The 18221-nt window shown below is 44.4% G+C and overlaps 1 protein-coding gene and 1 long non-coding RNA gene across 2 annotated transcripts in view; one reads left to right on the top strand and one right to left on the bottom strand.

Moving 5' to 3' along the window:
* LRRC74B (leucine rich repeat containing 74B) overlaps window positions 1-18221 on the top strand; it is a 412716-nt gene that overhangs the window by 370136 nt on the left and 24359 nt on the right. The gene's annotated exons all lie outside the window — the stretch shown is intronic.
* The window catches only part of LOC146784195 (uncharacterized), a 30728-nt gene continuing 24830 nt past the window's right edge, over window positions 12324-18221 (bottom strand). Inside the window, exons 2-3 of the long non-coding RNA XR_014970571.1 lie at window positions 13008-13129; window positions 12324-12909 (exon numbers count right to left, since the gene is read on the bottom strand). This is a non-coding gene — a long non-coding RNA (uncharacterized LOC146784195). The remainder of the gene's footprint in view (window positions 12910-13007; window positions 13130-18221) is intronic.

Raw genomic sequence — 18221 nt, 5'->3', positions numbered from 1 at the left:
TTACGACACCACTCTCTACTCCACTGCAGGTGAAAGCAAAGGTCGGAGCTGAGTTTGCTGCGTGCGTCCACCCACTATTCTCAAGGTGAACGCCGTCCACCCTGCCAAGAAGTTGGGCCACACAGAAATATGCTGAACTTGTCCCGGTATCATTTTCAGACTCCTGGACAAGTTACACTCATTGTGAGATCCTCTGCTGGCTTCTTGTGAGGCATAAAATACCCCATTGATTGTACACCGCTCTATCTAATCTTTCTCTCCTCTTTGTATCAGGGATTCACTTTAATAATACAGCACAATGTTAACTTTGCACGCCACAAATAAACATTTGCTGAATGTCCTCAGGAATAAAGTAGCTTCCTTTTGGGACAGGGCCTTCTAATTTGCATTGGCTAGAGAATGACCTTCCCCTATTGTGCATAAAAAAAAACTTAAGACTTGTATGTAATCTGTATTGTATCATTTTGATCTATAATTCTCTATGATTTTCCTTGTTTTTATTACACTGTTTTTTCCTATTAAGTTGTTCTAAAGTGCCAGGAATCCAAGGTATTCATGCTTGTATTAATAAACCATAGCAGCATAACATCAAATGTGAACTGAGCTCTCGGAGAGCGGCCAGCTGCTGTTTGCTCTCCCAATTCTCAGCTCGCAGTTTGAACTGAGCACAAAGAGAACTGTGAACAGTTCACAGCTCACTGAGTGCTCAGTTCACAATTGCAATAAGCGTTTTGAAAGAGCTATGGGTTGTTCTCAGCTGAGGAAATCCTGAGGAGGTCATGAGGCCGAGGGAGAGCCTAAGAAGTGTCACTTGCATGATACTCCCACCTCAGAAACCTCCAATTCCCATCAAAGAGACATTACAAAGAAATATACTCTATTTTGAGAACGATAACATTTAGAAAGGGATTTGGAAAGAAAATAATGTGTATTAATGAGCCCTTGTAAGACTAAGGAGAGATAAAGGAGGGCCCTGAAGCAGGCCTGGCATATAAGTAACGATCGGGCGTGCAGTGGCCCACCCGAATGTATCCTTGGCCCACCCGAATAAAAATTCCTGTAACAGGGCCTGTTGGGAAGAAGCACTGTGCGGCAACACGCATGTCATGGGTTCAAATACCGGTAAGGTGGGCAAATCATTTGAATCTGGGCAGAAGTAACTATCATTCAAGCGCCTTGGGACAATTTTCTGTTTGTGCGCGATATGACGACAGAACATTTGCGGTCATCCAAAAGGTGACTAAACATGGAGCCGAAAAACAATTTCATCCACACACTTTTGCAAACAATCCCCTCTAACCCAGGATAAAAGAGTATCGCGCGCCACAAGGAGAGGCCCTTGCGTATTCCCGCCATTCTACGTTCCACTCCATCCGTTCAGTGGAGAATGGTTTGATTTCTCACAAAAAGTACGCACCGTTATCGCCATTGGCTAAATCTGTGACTTGAGCAACACCTACAGGCTATGTTCAAATTATGACTACGACTGCCATGATTCCAAGCACAAGTTCAAGTGATATGGTCAAATGCTATGTGGCCACACTTCCAGCTTGTCTTGCCTTTTTGGCCGCATTCTAGGAATTGTAGTTGCGTTTTAAACATTGAAAGTATGTGCCAAAAATATTATCTTAATAGCCAAAACTGGTTGGCGGTGTCGCACATGACAGGCACTAGTTGGTACATATACATTTGTACTCTTATAATTTAAAATTTATAACGCCGTACATAACAAGTGTTATTAGTGCACTAGTCAATAAGGAACTCGATTTATCGACCCAGAAGTAAATATAGTGTGGACCCCGACGTGATTAATACTAATCAGCTGCTGATAATACAGACGAGCAGAGAATTGTAGCGCGCTGCAATGATGCATTTTACTCAGATAATGTGCAGATGGCCTGCATTCGTGCAAACATTGATCAGATCAAATGCTCTTTTGGACAAGTTTTGCTGTTTGCTTTTAAGGGAATGGCTCAAGGGGGTTGCTCGTGTCAATATTATGTCAACTGATGAACCAGGGTAAAAAGGGATAACAAATAAATTCCAAGATGCAACCTATGTTCATAAATCATTTTATGCGAAGGTTTTTCAGAAATAAAAACAGAACACAAAATAACAAAACAAAAACTGATTATAAAATTATAGGAAAGAAGGAGAGAAAATATATTGGTTACATTTCTTGTTACGCAAACAAGGCAAATCAGAGAAAATTCAGTATGCCCCACATGCAAAAACTTGTGCGTGCTATGGACTGCTATAACGCCTGGTTACTCAAACGCTTGAACCCCATTGGCGACGAGGCAGTCACCCACTCTGCTGTTCACATACAGTGGAAGAGCTGCGCGCTCAACAGACATCCAATGAAAGCACTTCCTACCCAGTAACACTGTGGTTAAGGGAAAGGAAACAGACCGGACATCCGACCCGTGTGAAATGCAGACAGTGTCTGCAGCAGATCTGTATTTCCCGGCACGAGACTCCTCCACTCAGAAGAGAGCGCACGTGGTGGTGTGCGGCGTGCGCGATAGTGTGCATCACCGCTGCAGCGCGGGGCTGGCCAAAAATTATGCCCAGGGCCGTCATTGGTAGCGCTTGATGCTCGCTACAAGATTGATGGCCCTGGGACCACATAAACAGTACGCCGGCGCCGCACCACCACCAAGTTAGGTGGAGGTGGTGCAGAATTTTGTGTGGTGCGGCATTTGGGTGCAAGCAGGTGAGCTTGTACTTACAGTTACACGTGTGGTGTACTGGCTGCTCAGTGACAGCACCAGTGCCACGCAGCTGCCGCTGGCCACCACGAAAATAGTGCTACGCCACTGATTTCACTGCGCCACTTCTACAACTTGACTGCATCACAATCCTTCCGCCTGCTTCAAGCAGGCGTAAGGACTGACGCAGGGCCTTTCACGTGGGACTCGCCCATGGTCAATGGCACATTGCTAGAGTTGCCTCAAGTTTCTGGCACACTCCAGCAATGCGTCATTACTGTGCCAACAGATACGTCAGGATTCCTGACGTATCTGTTGACTACCTGGGACATGGAGCTCCATACAGTAAATACGACGCATCCACTGTGTTGCAAGGAGGGCGCAATGAAAAGTGTTGCATCGCTGTTTTTAACCAGCGATGCCACACTTTTCATAAACGAGGCCCTAAATTATTATCAATGGTTGTTTACAAAATGTACCTAGAAACGCTGCCTTTGTCACAGCTTTCCCCAAAGGAGTGCTGAGGGGGAGCACACAATACCACGTCTAATTACATTCATGTGTGTTTACTTTTCAGCAGTTTTATTGGAGAGCATTTAACACATATTTACTGAAAGTAGCAGTGTCCCTTGCTCACTGTGCTTTAAAATGTGCCATTTCCAATATATTATTACAAACAGTTGTAAATATAGAATAATAACAGTTAAAAAATACTTCAAAATGTGCAACTTTCTTTTAAATCTCACCATATTATGTCTTTCATTAAAAGATATTGTGAGGGATCGAAACCCATGCCCATCACCAAGACCCAAGTGTTGTTATTGGGGATCGTGCCCCCCCAAAACACCTACCTCCGGCTACGGGCTTTTTCTGCACCATCTTCCCCTCTGTCTGCACCATCTCTGCCTGCACCATCTCACCATTTGCATGCACCATCTCGCCCTCTGCCTGCACCATCTCGCCCTCTGCCTGCACCATATAACTCTGTCTGCACCATCTCACCCTCTGCCTGCGCCATCTCACCCTCTGCCTGCGCCATCTCACCCTCTGCCTGCGCCATCTTACCCCCTGTCCGCACCATCTCTCTTTGCCTGCAGAAATCTCCCCCTCTGCCTGCACCATATAACTCTCTGACTGAACCATCTCACCCTCTGCCTGCATCATCTCATCGCACCCTCTGCCTGCACCATCTCCCCCTCTGCCTTCACCACCTCCCCTCTGCCTGCACCATCTCAATCTCTGCCTGCACCATCTCACTCTCTGCCTGCACCATCTCACTCTCTGCCTGCACCATCTCTCCCTCTGCCTGCACCATCTCTCCCTCTGCCTGCACCATCTCTCCCTCTGTCTGCACCATCTCTCCCTCTGTCTGCACCATCTCTCCCTCTGCCTGCACCATCTCACCCTCTGCCTGCACCATCTCACCCTCTGCCTGCACCATCTCACCCTCTGCCTGCACCATCTCTCCCTCTGTCTGCGCCACATCACCCTCTGTCTGCGCCACATCACCCTCTGCCTGCACCATCTCCCCTTTGCTTGCACCATCTCCCCCTCTGCTGGCAGCATCTCCCGCTTGCCTGCGCTACATTACCCTCTGCCTGCATCATCTCACTCTTGGCCTGTACCATCTCTCCCTCTGCTGGCACCATCTCACCCTCTTCCTGCACCACGTCCCCCTTCCCTGCACCATCTCGCCCTCTGAGGGCACCATATAACTCTCTGACTGCACCATCTCACCCTCTGCCTGCATCATCTCATCGCACCCTCTGCCTGCACCATCTCCCCCTCTGCCTTCACCACCTCCCCTCTGCCTGCACCATCTCACTCTCTGCCTGCACCATCTCACTCTCTGCCTGCACCATCTCTCCCTCTGCCTGCACCATCTCTCCCTCTGCCTGCACCATCTCTCCCTCTGCCTGCTTGCACCATCTCTCTCTCTGCCTGCTTGCACCATCTCTCCCTCTGCCTGCACCATCTCTCCCTCTGCCTGCACCATCTCACCCTCTGCCTGCACCATCTCACCCTCTGCCTGCACCATCTCTCCCTCTGTCTGCGCCACATCACCCTCTGTCTGCGCCACATCACCCTCTGTCTGCGCCACATCACCCACTGCCTGCACCATCTCCCCTTTGCTTGCACCATCTCCCCCTCTGCTGGCAGCATCTCCGCTTGCCTGCGCTACATTACCCTCTGCCTGCATCATCTCACTCTTGGCCTGTACCATCTCTCCCTCTGCTGGCACCATCTCACCCTCTTCCTGCACCACGTCCCCCTTCCCTGCACCATCTCGCCCTCTGAGGGCACCGTGTCACCATCTGTCTGCACCAACCCCCCCTGTGCCTGCACCATCTCACCCTCTGCACATCTTCCCCTCTGTCTGCACCATTGAACCCTCGGTCTGCACCATCTCTCCCTCTGCCTGCACCATCTCACCCTCTGCACATCTAGCCTCTGCCTGCACCAGTTTCCCCTCTGCCTGTCCTGTCTCGCCCTCTGCCTGCTGCACCATCTCACCCCCTGCACATCTCCCCCTCTGCGTGCACCATCTCCCCCTCTGCCTGCACCGCCTCCCCTTGTGTCTGCTTCTCTTGTAACCCTATTACCTTCTATCCACCCCCACCGATGCTTTCTGTCTCCCAGTTCACAGCTCTTCTCAAAGTGACGGAAAATAAACTCTCGTGAAATGTGCTTTGAATTCGTGCACGCGATACTAAATGAAAAGTTTAAATAAACAGAGAAGACACACTCACCCTCACCTTCACTCTGCCTTCGAACACACCGCAGGGACTGGGGAGGACTGGTCAGGCTGGGAGCAGGAAGAGTCTAAAACGAGGGGGTTTATGGAGAAGGGAAAGATAGGCATGTAGCTTTGCTTGCAGTAGACACCGCGGGGCTGGCCACAAATTGTTCCCAGGGCCGTCATTGGTGGCGCTTTACGCTCGCTACAAGATTGACGGCCCTGGGACCCACATAAACAGTAAGCCGGGCCCGGCGCCGCACCACCACTAAGTTAGGTGGAGCAGCATTTTGTGTGGTGCGGCATTTGGGTGCAAGCAGGTGCGTTTGCACGTACAGTAACACGTGTGGTGTACTGGCTGCTCAGTGACAGCACCAGTGCCACGCAGCTGCCGCTGGCCGCCCCGAAAATAGTGCCGCCTGGGGCGGACCGCCCCCACCGCCCCCCCCTAGCTACGCCATTGATACCCCCCGTACAAAAATCACAAGCAAATTTATCGATCTGGGGCTGATAATGGCGAAGAGGGAGCTTACCATGCACTGGAAGGCAAGAACGGGGCCGAGTGTTCGGAGGTGGAGGGTGAGCTTCCTGGCCTGGGCGGGGACTGAAGGGACGCTTGCCTACAGTTGGCTAGGCGTGCTTCCAATGACAAAGCTCAAGAGGCTGCCAGAGCGTGGGGGGCTCTGGTGGAGGAGCTTCGCCGCTTGGGGGAACGGGAGGAGGGGGGTGAGGGCCAGGCGGGCATGGCCCGGCCTGGAAGGAGTGTGGAGGGACCTGCTGGGACTCCCGGGGAGACTACCCAGGAGGGGACTGCCTGAATATTCCCCGAGGGCTATCGCTATTTGTGCAAACTTGTCATGCTGTGCATGGTGGTCAAGTTTCGGGGTGGTATGCATGTGAGGGGTAGAGTACAGCCTTTGGTACTTTTGGGACCACTGGGGGGGTTCGGCCTCTGATTCCAAGTTCGGCTCCCTGGCTGCGTGGGGCACCTTACGCCTCATCGGGTGGAGGACCCGAGGCGGGCACACTGGCAAGGGGGGGTGGGGGTAGAGAGGGAGTGGGGTGGGGGGTTAGGAATGGCTTTGTTGCGAAATTACTGTCTTTGATATTGTCCCCACTGGCCTGGTTATCCTTCGCAGGAATATTGTATGTAACGTGGACTTCTTGCTGCTATAAGTTGGGAAAAACTAATAAAAATTGTTTTAAAAAAAAAAAAAAAAAAAGAGGAGAGGAGAGGGCTTGATCAAAAGGAATTTGTGTGAATGGAGATAATGTAGTAGGAGTGACTCTGGGTGAGAAGGTCTGTGTGAATAGAGACAGTGTGAGTGAGAAGAGTGAGTGCTGATGAGAGTATGCGTGTTTGATTCCAGTGACTGATGTAAGCTTATACATCATATCTGCTGTTGCTTATGTATGAGTCCCTGGTGGTGCAGGGGGTAAAAGATGGTAGATTGGTTGGATTTGGTTAAGGGCGTTTGGGGCCCATCAAAGAGACAGTGTGGGCTTTTTGGCATTCATACTATGTAACCCTGGCATAACATTGACTCATTCTTGTGTTTGAGGCCTCACATCCCCGTGTCCCTGGTTGGTACATGGATACCCACTGCAGAAGTGAGGGGCTTAACAAATGAATTAATAAATGAATGCATGAATGAGAAGATTTGTAGATGAGTGGCTTCTCCTAGGTGCATCCCAGCACTACTGAGGAATGGTACTAAACAGCTACATCTAAGTTTGCCCAAACAACCAGGTTTTCTTTTTACTTTTAAACACTGATTCCACATTCAATGTGCAGAGTTCAGCTGGGAGCCTATTCCATGGTCTACAAGCTAGAAACATGAAGGAGCGACCACCGCTCTGAGACTATCACATTTTAGGCACTACTACCAAGAGGGAATGGAAACAATGAATGACTCTAGGGGGAGGGTAGGCTGAGTTAATAAGGCCTTCTTTGGTTATGCTTCCAAGTGGGGGTGTCCCACTCTTGGAGATCTGTTTGGTATTCTGTATCCTTGGATGGGCCCAAAATGTGCAATCTTGCGTGGAAGCTTTCTTTTTGGTCTTTTGTCTACCAGCATTCCTACCTACTCTTCTCTGGGATCAGTGTGTTAGGAAGCTGCTTTGGAGGGACATGCTTGGAGGGTAGACATCTGAAGCACTCCTGGCCGGCAGGTTGACCCCCCTGTCCGATTTCCCTGTGTAGTAAGCACTACAGTGAAGAGGAGGTCAATCTAGGCCAATGTACTTATATGTTCAATGTTTTGTTAATATTTGAAGATTAGCTGCATGTCTCCAGAGTGATCCATGGTTTTGATGAAATGAGATCTGCATTGCTTCATCTTGAGCTTCTGTCTTGTGTTAGCTACGTTTCAGCAGAGCTTGTCATACCAGCCTTGTAGTACCAGTACTCCTTAGACAGTGTAATCTTGCATCTTAATCATGCATTGCTATACCAATCACCGAACTCCTAGATATGTGATAAATATTCTTAAATTGGAATGTTGCATTCCGTGTGCCTACAATTCTTTCACTGCTTCCCTACAGATGACCAACTGGATGGATAATACTTTACATCACATGATTACACATCAAAACAGTTTTAGAGAAAACAGTTCATAGTCAGAAATACTACCCAGATCAAACTCACATTCTCCCAACACGCACCCAACTCTGGGAGCAAAAGAGTACCCCTAAATGGAGACACCTAAAAATGTACATGAATCAGTTTCCACACAATTCACTAGTTCAGAGACGGTGTTAAACCTCAATATAATGAGGCAATGTGTCCTCATCTTATAGCACTTCCTAAAAATCAAAATCAGAAAAATACAATTAATTAATTATTGGGTCCCCTCAATAATTGAGTTCTAACTTGATGAAAATGTAAAGGGTTTTATTGACATTTTTAAAAAAAAAACATAAATAAGCAGTACAGAGTGAATACCATGAAAGCTCTCAGTTGCAGATTTATACACAATATGAAAAATCAGAAAATATTCCAAGTTCCAAATGGCAGCAAAATCGGGAAAGAAACGGACTGCATCACTAGTAGAATAAGAAACTCTTGTGACTCACCCCAAAATTTGAGGGTTTATATGCATAATTCTTGCATGTGAAGTCAAACTTTCGGTACAATCATAGTGGTGTGATCGAATGTATCATTTCATCAACAAATTAGAGCACATGAAAAATAAATGTATTACCTTAACACCTAAGCACTAACCCACTACATTGATAATTCAGCACCCTCTATGCTTCTATAATTTACATATGCTTGAACAGAACAAGATACATTAACAATAGTATTTTATGTGAATGAATAGGTCTCTGAACAAGCAGAAGACTTTGAAACATATTATAAGTTACAGCTGAACTAGTTAAGATTACTCGTGAGCAAAACAACAACAATAGTGGAAAATAAAACATAACGTATCAAAGAGTTGGTGAGCGACTGCCCCACCGAAGGTGATTTGTACTGGTGCTGGCAAGCGGAACACACAATATACCATATCAGGCGGAGCCAACGGAAATGGGAAAAGATATGGGGTCCTGCAAGCTTTTTGGGGTTTGTAGAGAGGGTAAAACAAAGAGACGGATTTGTTATTACACTGCACTGATGACTCTGCCAATAACAGTTAGAAAGTTTACTGTATGGGGTTTGTATGAATGAAAATCTGCTACTAACTATTGATTTAATTTTTGCTGAGCACATGGCAATAAAAATAATTAAAAATAATAATAATAGTGGAAAATAGCCAATAATATATTAGCTTGACTGTGTATTGCGGAGCTTGTGGGGAGAGGATGTGTGCGAGGGGAAAACACAACATGAGTGACAGACATGACTTCCATCTTGGTCAAAACGCCGTTGTGCACTAAAATGTGGCCTAGTTAATATAGATTAGAAAAACGCTTGTCTACACGTCATAGAAAACTTGTATAAAAACAATTGCACTACATTAGTCTGTATATCTAAAATTGCATTTTGCTCATTATAATACTGCACAAAAATATAGAGCTATGAACTTCTCTTAAACACCACACTTCCGATATATCATTTTCTGGGTGTATCGTATTTCCAACATCACATAATAAATATCATCACACTATAGTTTCAATCGCTCCTACAAACATTCGTGCACTAACAGTACACACTGAACAGAATGCTCTAGCCATCATGCACACAATACAGCTCTAAAGCGATATAGCTGGCAAAGGTGAACAAATTAGCATCACTGTCGCACACTACACCAACTTCCAATATGCAGATGAAACTAGCCTAAACAGAACACACACAAGCAACCAGTGGTGGCTGGTAGGGAATGGTGGTGGGAGGGGCAGTGGGGGGTTACAAAAGAAAAAAGAAAGAAAGAAAGAAAACGTACCTGCTGCTCGCCAGTTGCCAGCCCCCTCCTCCCCTCTGTCGCAGGAAGCACCCAGGCTCCCACACTCTCCTAGCCAATTAGGATGCTGCCTAACAGCAGCGTTGTGATTGATCTGAGCACCGTGGTTCGGCACTCAGAGAGGGACTAGGAGGTTGGGTATTTTCGCCACTCAGGCTGTGCAATACAGTTGGTGGAGAACATGCAAAATGTGAATGAAGGTTTGGCCGGCCCAAGACGGCTGGACAATCTGTAATGCACACTTCAGAGTGCGCTAGCCACTTCTCCCCCTGGCCCCTGCTCTGGCCATCCCAGCTCCGTCCATCCCCGCACTTAAGCAGAAACGGAAAAATAAAATGAAAATGATAATAACGTTCTGTAATTATCATTTTATTTTTCCTCTGCACTGCTCCTAAAGCAGTGAGGCGACTTTCCTACCCCTTAACAGAAGAGCCGCCACTGTGCACTACATCGCATCCCAAGACATTGACCTCGGGTTTGATGCATGTATAGCGAGCACTTGATTAAGTCTGAGCAGTGGACATTGACCCCACAGACCCTGCCAATTATAGACCCATCTCTCTACTTCTGGCTCTCTCAAAGGTTCTCGAACAAAACACGTCAACCAGCAGCTATCCTTTTATATTGAAAGCAACAACCTGCTACACACCAGCTAATCTGGGTTTCGCCCCAATTGCAGTACCGAGACAGCATTTGTGGAGGTGGTCGATTTCATCAGCCTTAGCCTCAGTGCAGGAGGTAGGGCACTGCTGGCTATGTTGAATCTGTCGGCAGCGTCATCATCATCATCACACCCTACTGGCATGTCTACAGTCTGTTGGAATTAAAGGACAGGCCTGGAACTGGTTAGCATCATTTCTCCAAGAGAGAGGACAAGAGGTTTGGTGCCCTCCCTTCTCAGCTGAACACCGAAAGCTGAAGGTGGGTGTTCCACAGGGCTCAGCTCTGATCCCTACACTGTTTAATGTGCACCTTACTCCACTGGCAGGCTTGGCAGAAACACTGAGGACAAAGGTTGTGTTGTATGCTGATGACACCCAATTACTGTTTTCTTGGAAGAATAATTAAGCATTCCAAATTTAGAAACTGTCTTACCAAAGTTTTCTAGTCTCTCTCCTCCAATCAACTGAAATGTAATGCATGGAAGACTGAGCTCCTCTTCTTTGGCCTAGGAGCGGCGAAAACATGGCAGACCTTTTGGCCAAAGGTTGCCCCTCCACAACTAACCCATACCACATTGGTAAAAAATGTAGGCATCAAGTTCGATGGACAGCTCTCGTTTTTGATCACAAGTTAATGCAGTGGTGGGAACCTGTTTTGCCTTATTACGCATGCTGAGAAAGTTCCTTTATCTCCTGTCTTTTACAGCAAGAAAACAGGTGGTCCATGCTCTGATCACATCAAGACTGGATTATGGCAACTCATTGTATCTGGGCCTGCCTCATTATCTGAGCGATAAGCTGCAGATGGTTCAGAAAGCAGCCGCCCTAACAATATTCTGCCTCCCTTGGAATGCTCATGAATCTCAACTTCTCAGTGACCTGCATTGGCTTACGATAAGGACGAGGATCACTTTCAAGATCCTACTCCTTATCCATAAAGCTTTACATGGGACAGGCCCTGGCCACTTTTGAGCATAACTTGGGTTCCACATTGCCCCCAGAAATTTGCGCTCAGCAAACTTCTGTCTAGCCAGAATTCCACGGATCAATAAGGCAAGGACGGGGGTAGATCCTTTTCATTCTTAGGCGCCTCTCTATGGAATAAACTTCCCCTGGAACTTAGACGCATCAATGCTACCCTTCTATTCCAGAAAAAGTTAAAAACATGGATTTTCCCCAAATACTGACTTCGATCCCTATACCCCCTCAGTAGCCTCTTCTGCATTAGCGCCAGGACACTCCTTTGAGTAACAGTTTGCGCATTAGAAATGCTTTCACATTGACAGAAGAAGGGAGACTTAAAAGTCCATCGACACCACCATCGATACACATAAACCTCTACTAAAATCTTCCTAGAAGCAACAGACTTACACTAATTTATACCAGGCAGTTTGAAACGAGACACTAAACAATTTATCTACTAGCCAAACATAATCAATATTGTTGAATGAAGTGGCGCCCAGGTGAACAACTGCTGTGATTTCATAACAGTGTTAGAAAGGGCTATACAAATGGCAACAATATAGCAAAGCATCACAACATTGTTTTGTGATGTTGTTAACAGCATAGCAAATACAGAAGAATGTGATGCATTCAGGAGATTTGTAAGGGGTGGGAGGGTTCTTCAGATGGATCCTGTTGTATAAAGAGATCCACCATTGGTTGAAATGTGGAGTTTCTGCAGTTTTGTAGTTCACTCTTAAAGAGCGCTGTCATTATGACTATTGGTCTTTTATGCTAGGGACAAGTAGTTTTGTTTCTAAATTGTGAAATAAATCTGGACCTCAGTTATAATACTTTTGTAGCAACATATATCAACTTGATAGTGCAGGCTTTCTCATAAGAAAAGTTATTAATATCAGTGCTGAACAGTGTGAGGTCTGATAGCATCTTTTACAGTCACAACAATTGGTTCATAGACAAAAATATCTTTAGTTCAAAATAGTGGTGCGAGTTTATCTACATCACAGTTAAAATTTGTCATTGGTTATTGGTGTGTCAGAAGTTATATTAAATATATTTTCTGATAGTCTCCCTTGAAGGCAGGTGGACAGTTCTTTAGGATAATATAATCTTAAAAACGTTATTATTCTAAGAATTTATATTAAACAAATATGTGCATTTTAAAGAGAAATACTTTTCACTTAAGAAACCACCCACGATCCACTAATTTTTCATGAACACCAAATAAGAGAAAAGTGATGTTAATCTAACAAGAAAAGTGATATGTTTAGAACATGTTTTTTAAAATGAACATCTTCCATTTTGGTGCTAATGTTGTGGAACATATTTAGATATATGACACTGCAACAATATATGCACAATTGTGGGAAGAAATAGTTTTCTTAAAGAAGCAAGTCACAAACCGCAAAGAACATCCCTTATTAGTCTTGCACCTGGATGGCAAAAAGAACAAAAAGAAAAGGAGAGACGCATTAACAGACATCGTGCTGCAAACAAAGGTAACCAGTGTTTTTGTTCAACTTGTACTTACTGTTGGCAGGTCTCTGCCAGTGAGGACTTGGGTGAAGCTAACCCCGTCCAAATTTGTCTGTGGGTTTGATGCTGAAATCATACAGTTTCGAGATCTTTGATGAAGGGGCTTCTACGGATAATCTATATGAAAACAAAACAACAACAAAACTTAAAGTTCGTTAAAAGCTTTTGTGAAGTGATACTTTAAGAGAGAGAGAGTTAATAGTAGTCCAAAGCCTTATTATTTGTTTTTTTATAGGTTAGTTTGTTAGTTTATAGCAGAGTTTGGAAATTTTGCTGTTCCTAGAGTAAGGAGAGCCAGGTGGGGTGGCAGGAGCCTCACTACCTTAACAGCTAAACTGTGGAACTTCCTGCCAACTTCATTTAAAAAAGAAACTAACTTGTTAAAATTTAGAAAGGTCTTAAAACGTGGCTTATTAAGGCATAATTCTTAAACTTACTCCAGTTAGACTTGTACGTGCCAAGCGTTGCGCCTAGATGCTTTAGGATATTTGTTTCGCTTTATAAATGCATCATCACCATCGTCACCATATCTGCCGGTGCCATTCATCAGACTGGTGTGAATGCCTGCTGCAGTGTTGCTTTTGAGTAGACAAGCCACAGCATCTTTGACTCTACATACTCTCTCCATCCCAACCCCCTTTCCCTTGGGATTTGCCACTGGAGCAGTGTCTGCTCCTGTAAACAAAGGGCAAGTCTCGGGAGGATTCGGGAACTAGTGTCGCCACCCATTGGAATCATCTGGGATCCAGTTAGGTGGCTAATCACACAACTTGTAGTAAATCAGGCAGCTGAGTGAAAGACCACTCCCGAAGGAGCCAAGGTAGAATTGGGCTGATATGCAGACAGAGCATTCCCAAATTGATTTACAAAATACCACCATAGCTTTAATGGCTGAGTAGAAATTACTTTGAAAAGAGTAAGGGAGGAAATATGGAACAAGGGAAAAGAAGCCTAGCCTGGCATGTTATTACTTTTTCCCCACTACAGAGCCTTCTCAGAAGTAAACCTAACAAGTAATCAGTTCTTCATCAGGTGTAGGTGATAAGCTGATTTTGTGATCTGCTTGATTAGTGCATCCATGGTAACCTTTCATTTTAGTTTAAATCCTAGTAATTTGTTTGAGTGGAGTTATGAGTAAATACTATTAGAAAACTTGTAGCCCTGTTCAACAAGGAAACCCAAAGAAAGTCTTTCTTTTGTTAGACTCTATCTTTCCCTTCAAATGTGAGTCTCAATGTATTAAATGCTATTTAGACATTTAGAACCTTATAATCAATATATATTTCCACATAACCATCCCAGACCAGTGAGTCCCATAATACCGTAATCATCTGAGACCGGTCTATCTCACATAACCCCATAAACAAACTAAGGCCAATGCTTGCTAAATTCATTGTGGTATCCCATAACTGGGACCCTTCGACGTTGAGTATATGTTGTGATTAGGATTCCTTTTCATATGCTTAGAGTAGGGTGCTGTCTTCTATAAGGACACACCACCTGCCCTGGATGCAGCCTGTGGGGAGTGTGCATCAGAGATCATGTAATTACCTGATTTATTTCCCGAATTCTACATTCAGCCCAGAAACCTTTTTTAGAATGAAGGTCTGAGAAAAACCAGCTTAGCCGTGTGGGATCTCTTTCAAGTTCTGCTCAAAGATTGTTTACCCTGCACAAGATGTCCTTGCCATTGCCTTTCACAGTCTACGTCTTTCTGCCATCTCTGCTTTTTTATATTGTGCTGGGCGATGTCTGACAAAAGAGATGGTCCTGCTTAGGATGACTGTAATATTTCTCTCTAAAATGCATCATGCTGACCTGTCGGGGTCAGGATGATGCATATTAGGCCCCTACCCTCCAGCGTAGGAATGCCATGAAAGCCGTGCCTGGAAGTGCCTGGCTGAATTTATAAATTTGGAAGAGGGACACCTCCTCATTGGTTCTGGCTTCACGCCAGTACCCTAGTTTTAGATAGAAAACAAAGCTCTGGAGCCAGTAGATGGTGTTTTAGGTCTCAGGAGGAAGCTTAGCAACATCAACTGGAGTAAAGATCTGACCAAAAGTAGAACTGACCAGAACCAGGACTTTGTGGCGCCCTCTTTCTTCAAAACTCAGCCGAACCTAGCACAATGGTGAAGCAAGGTGCTCTTTCCTACCTCAAAGACAAATAAATGGTCTTCCAGCACAGAGGGGAGCTATCATGATTTGGAAGCCAAGTTTACTCAGTACTGTTTGGAATATAACTCGGGAACTGAGCCTGCCAAGTAGCAATGACAATCTGCAGACCAAGTTATCATTATTATTCTGAATGACAGCTTCATTATGAATGATAGTTGAATTACCCGACAGACAAATGCAGATAGGATCATCAAGAATTGTGCATGTTGGTGAGCCTGAGTTGCCCCTTGACCCAACATACTTAAGAGCAGCCAATATATCTTCTACAAATTTGGAAGATTCATTCTAGTCCCCTGAGGTGTAGCCCACTGGCGAAGGCTTTCCCGGCCTAATTTAAACCTTACAAGCAAACTTACTACAAACTACTGGTCTGAAGACAGCAGAATTTTCAGACCCTGTTGATAATACACCTGTGTTTCGCCAAGAGCCCATGTAAACCTGCGATTAATTGAATTCTCCTATAATTTGGAAATTTTGATTGTGAGCAGCCATTTTTGAGATATAGGTCCATACAGTTTGATGCTTCTGGGAAGTCCACAGTATTAACAAAAAGAAAAAAAGATCTGTGAATGACAGTGCCTGGCAACAAGAAAAAGCTAAAACATTGGAGTACAGAATGCAAATGCAAATTTTCATATAGTGGCCTACAATGAATATCATGTGATGAACCAAAACAAAAGAGCTATAGAGTTTCTAAAACTGAAATCTTACTATAGTATACAGTCAACCTTCAAACTGATACAAAAAACTTCAACCTTCAAACGGATATAAACAATGTAAACTTTTACAAGAATTCTTGCAGATTTTCATCTTCATTTTTTAGCAGTGAGCAAGAAAATGGCTGCCACTACAACAGTTACACTTAGCCAATATTTCTACATTCTACAATTATTTTCTAATGGTTTGTGGAGGTGCTGATGTGTCTTACCTGTGCAATTTTCCCTTCACCACCATAGACCAGATTTCCACTAACCTCTGTTCACTAGAGACCACTGAGAACCTGAGAAGCTATCTGGTTTACTTACATACTTAGGCTATATTATCCATGGAGGGAGGGCACTCGTAGCCAGTTATTGCCCCAGGTGGAGTTAGAGGCCCCAGTCAATAACTACCTGGGAGTGCCCTATCTCTTGGGCAATATTTCTTTTGCAAATCAGACCCTTACAATTTAGGGTAAAATTCACAATATTGTGTGTTAGATGCTGTGGTTTTCATGGTACTATTTAGTTGTATGTTTACAAGAAGCATAAATGTTGGATTTCTTTGGTGCTAGGGGACCACCATTTTGTCCCACTGAACTGCATTCTGGGTAATACCCACATATGAGGGCCCAGAAGGAGCTTATATGAAGGGTGATAGCAGATTTTAGTCACAATATAAATCATCTGTTGGTGATATCATGCTAATTTTAGGAATTATGCTTAGTTCTAATGTGATTTTAACCTGCAAAAAATGCTATTGTGGATTTGATGAACATTGTCTGAGAGGAAATTGTTATCTATCATGATTTTCTTATGAAAATTATGCAAAGTGCTTATGTAGCTAAAATGAGGGCACATTTTCTATAAATTAAAAAATATAACACATATCAGGGAGAGATAAATGTCTTGTAACCTGTGTGAACCAGGAGTGGCAGTATGTCAGTTGATTCCGCAGTGTTTTACTGCAGCTCCACCGCAGAGTTCAATTGAACAGCTGGAGCCCTAACAGACATCCCAAACTTAGAATAAATGTGAAGCACACCTGAATGCAATGTTGCTGGAATTAGAGCTGCAGAACTTAAATAATTTCCTACATAGGAGACTGCATTAAAAGAACAAAATAAGCGGTTTAATTTTGTCATAGAAATTATGGTCAGCGCTCTGGAATGCTAAAATGATCATGTGTTCTATAAATTATTAGATAGCTTTCTCACCCATGTTAGAAAATAGGTTTGGCATGCAGTGTTATACATGCACTTCCAACACCAGCAACAGTCTGTTAGTTGACTTCCAAATTTTGTAATGTAGCTTCATTATGAATTTCTAATGAACAGCTAGTGTTCTCAATCTGTCTTCAAGACAAAAGTGAGGCAGGCCTGAACGCCGTTCGCTGGAATAGAAGATGTTGAATTTAAAGTATTTTCTATAGAGTAGACTGAAATGAACAAGTACTGAGGTGGAATGCAGCTATGGAACCAACTGGTTTAAAAAAAAAGTGTGGGAAATGATGGCTTTTTATTTTATTTGTGCAGTTATGTATTTTTTTATAGGGCGGAAAATAGTAAGAGAGATACACACCTAAGTCCTGCACCCCTTTCCGCACCTGTTCTCCTGCTCGGCCACTCTAATTCTGTGGGAGTCAAGATCCAAATACGGAAACTTGATATCTATGGTGATGAGGTGCCTGCAGCATGTTGTCAGTAGCATTCAGCTGCCTCGAGTTATTTCCATTCGCCATTGAATGGTACAACCTGTTGATTCATTTAATATAATTAAAGTAGTTAAGTAGCGAAAAAATCGGTATTCGGGCTGCTGCTTTGCTGTTTTAGTAAGGGCGAGCTGAAAATCTAACGGACAGCTACTCTCATCATGATCAATTAATTCATCATTGCATTTATTGGACACTGTCCCATCTCAGTTCGTAGACGTGGAGTTTTGACACAGGAAACAGGAAGCGGATGTGACGGCCAGCATATGAATGCAGATACCGCACGAGCGCGAGGTGCTGCATTAGGCTCTCATAAAGGCAGGCGTCACTGTGTACTTCTCTCCATACGTCACTCTTGTCTCCTAGGATACGCGTTCAGTGCCAGAAAGCAAACCATTAAATGTAGATTTTCCACAGCCTTGGTGGGCTGAAAATCTGGATTTTATTAAGGACACGGAGGCTAATATTATGCAATAATTCCTTTATTGCCACCACTCAGCAGCAAGAAAAACAAACATCATGTTCTTAGAACAGAGAATACAGAATCTCTAAGAACATTCCATTACTAACAAAACTCTTTAACAACCTCTATTCTCCCTTCTGACATTGCCTGCTAAAAGAG

The sequence above is a fragment of the Triturus cristatus genome, chromosome 11 (genome assembly GCF_964204655.1).
Source record: "Triturus cristatus chromosome 11, aTriCri1.1, whole genome shotgun sequence".
Classification (NCBI taxonomy): domain Eukaryota; kingdom Metazoa; phylum Chordata; class Amphibia; order Caudata; family Salamandridae; genus Triturus; species Triturus cristatus.
The sequence above is the reverse complement of the archived record's forward strand: the minus strand, read 5'-3'. Positions and strand labels throughout refer to the sequence as shown.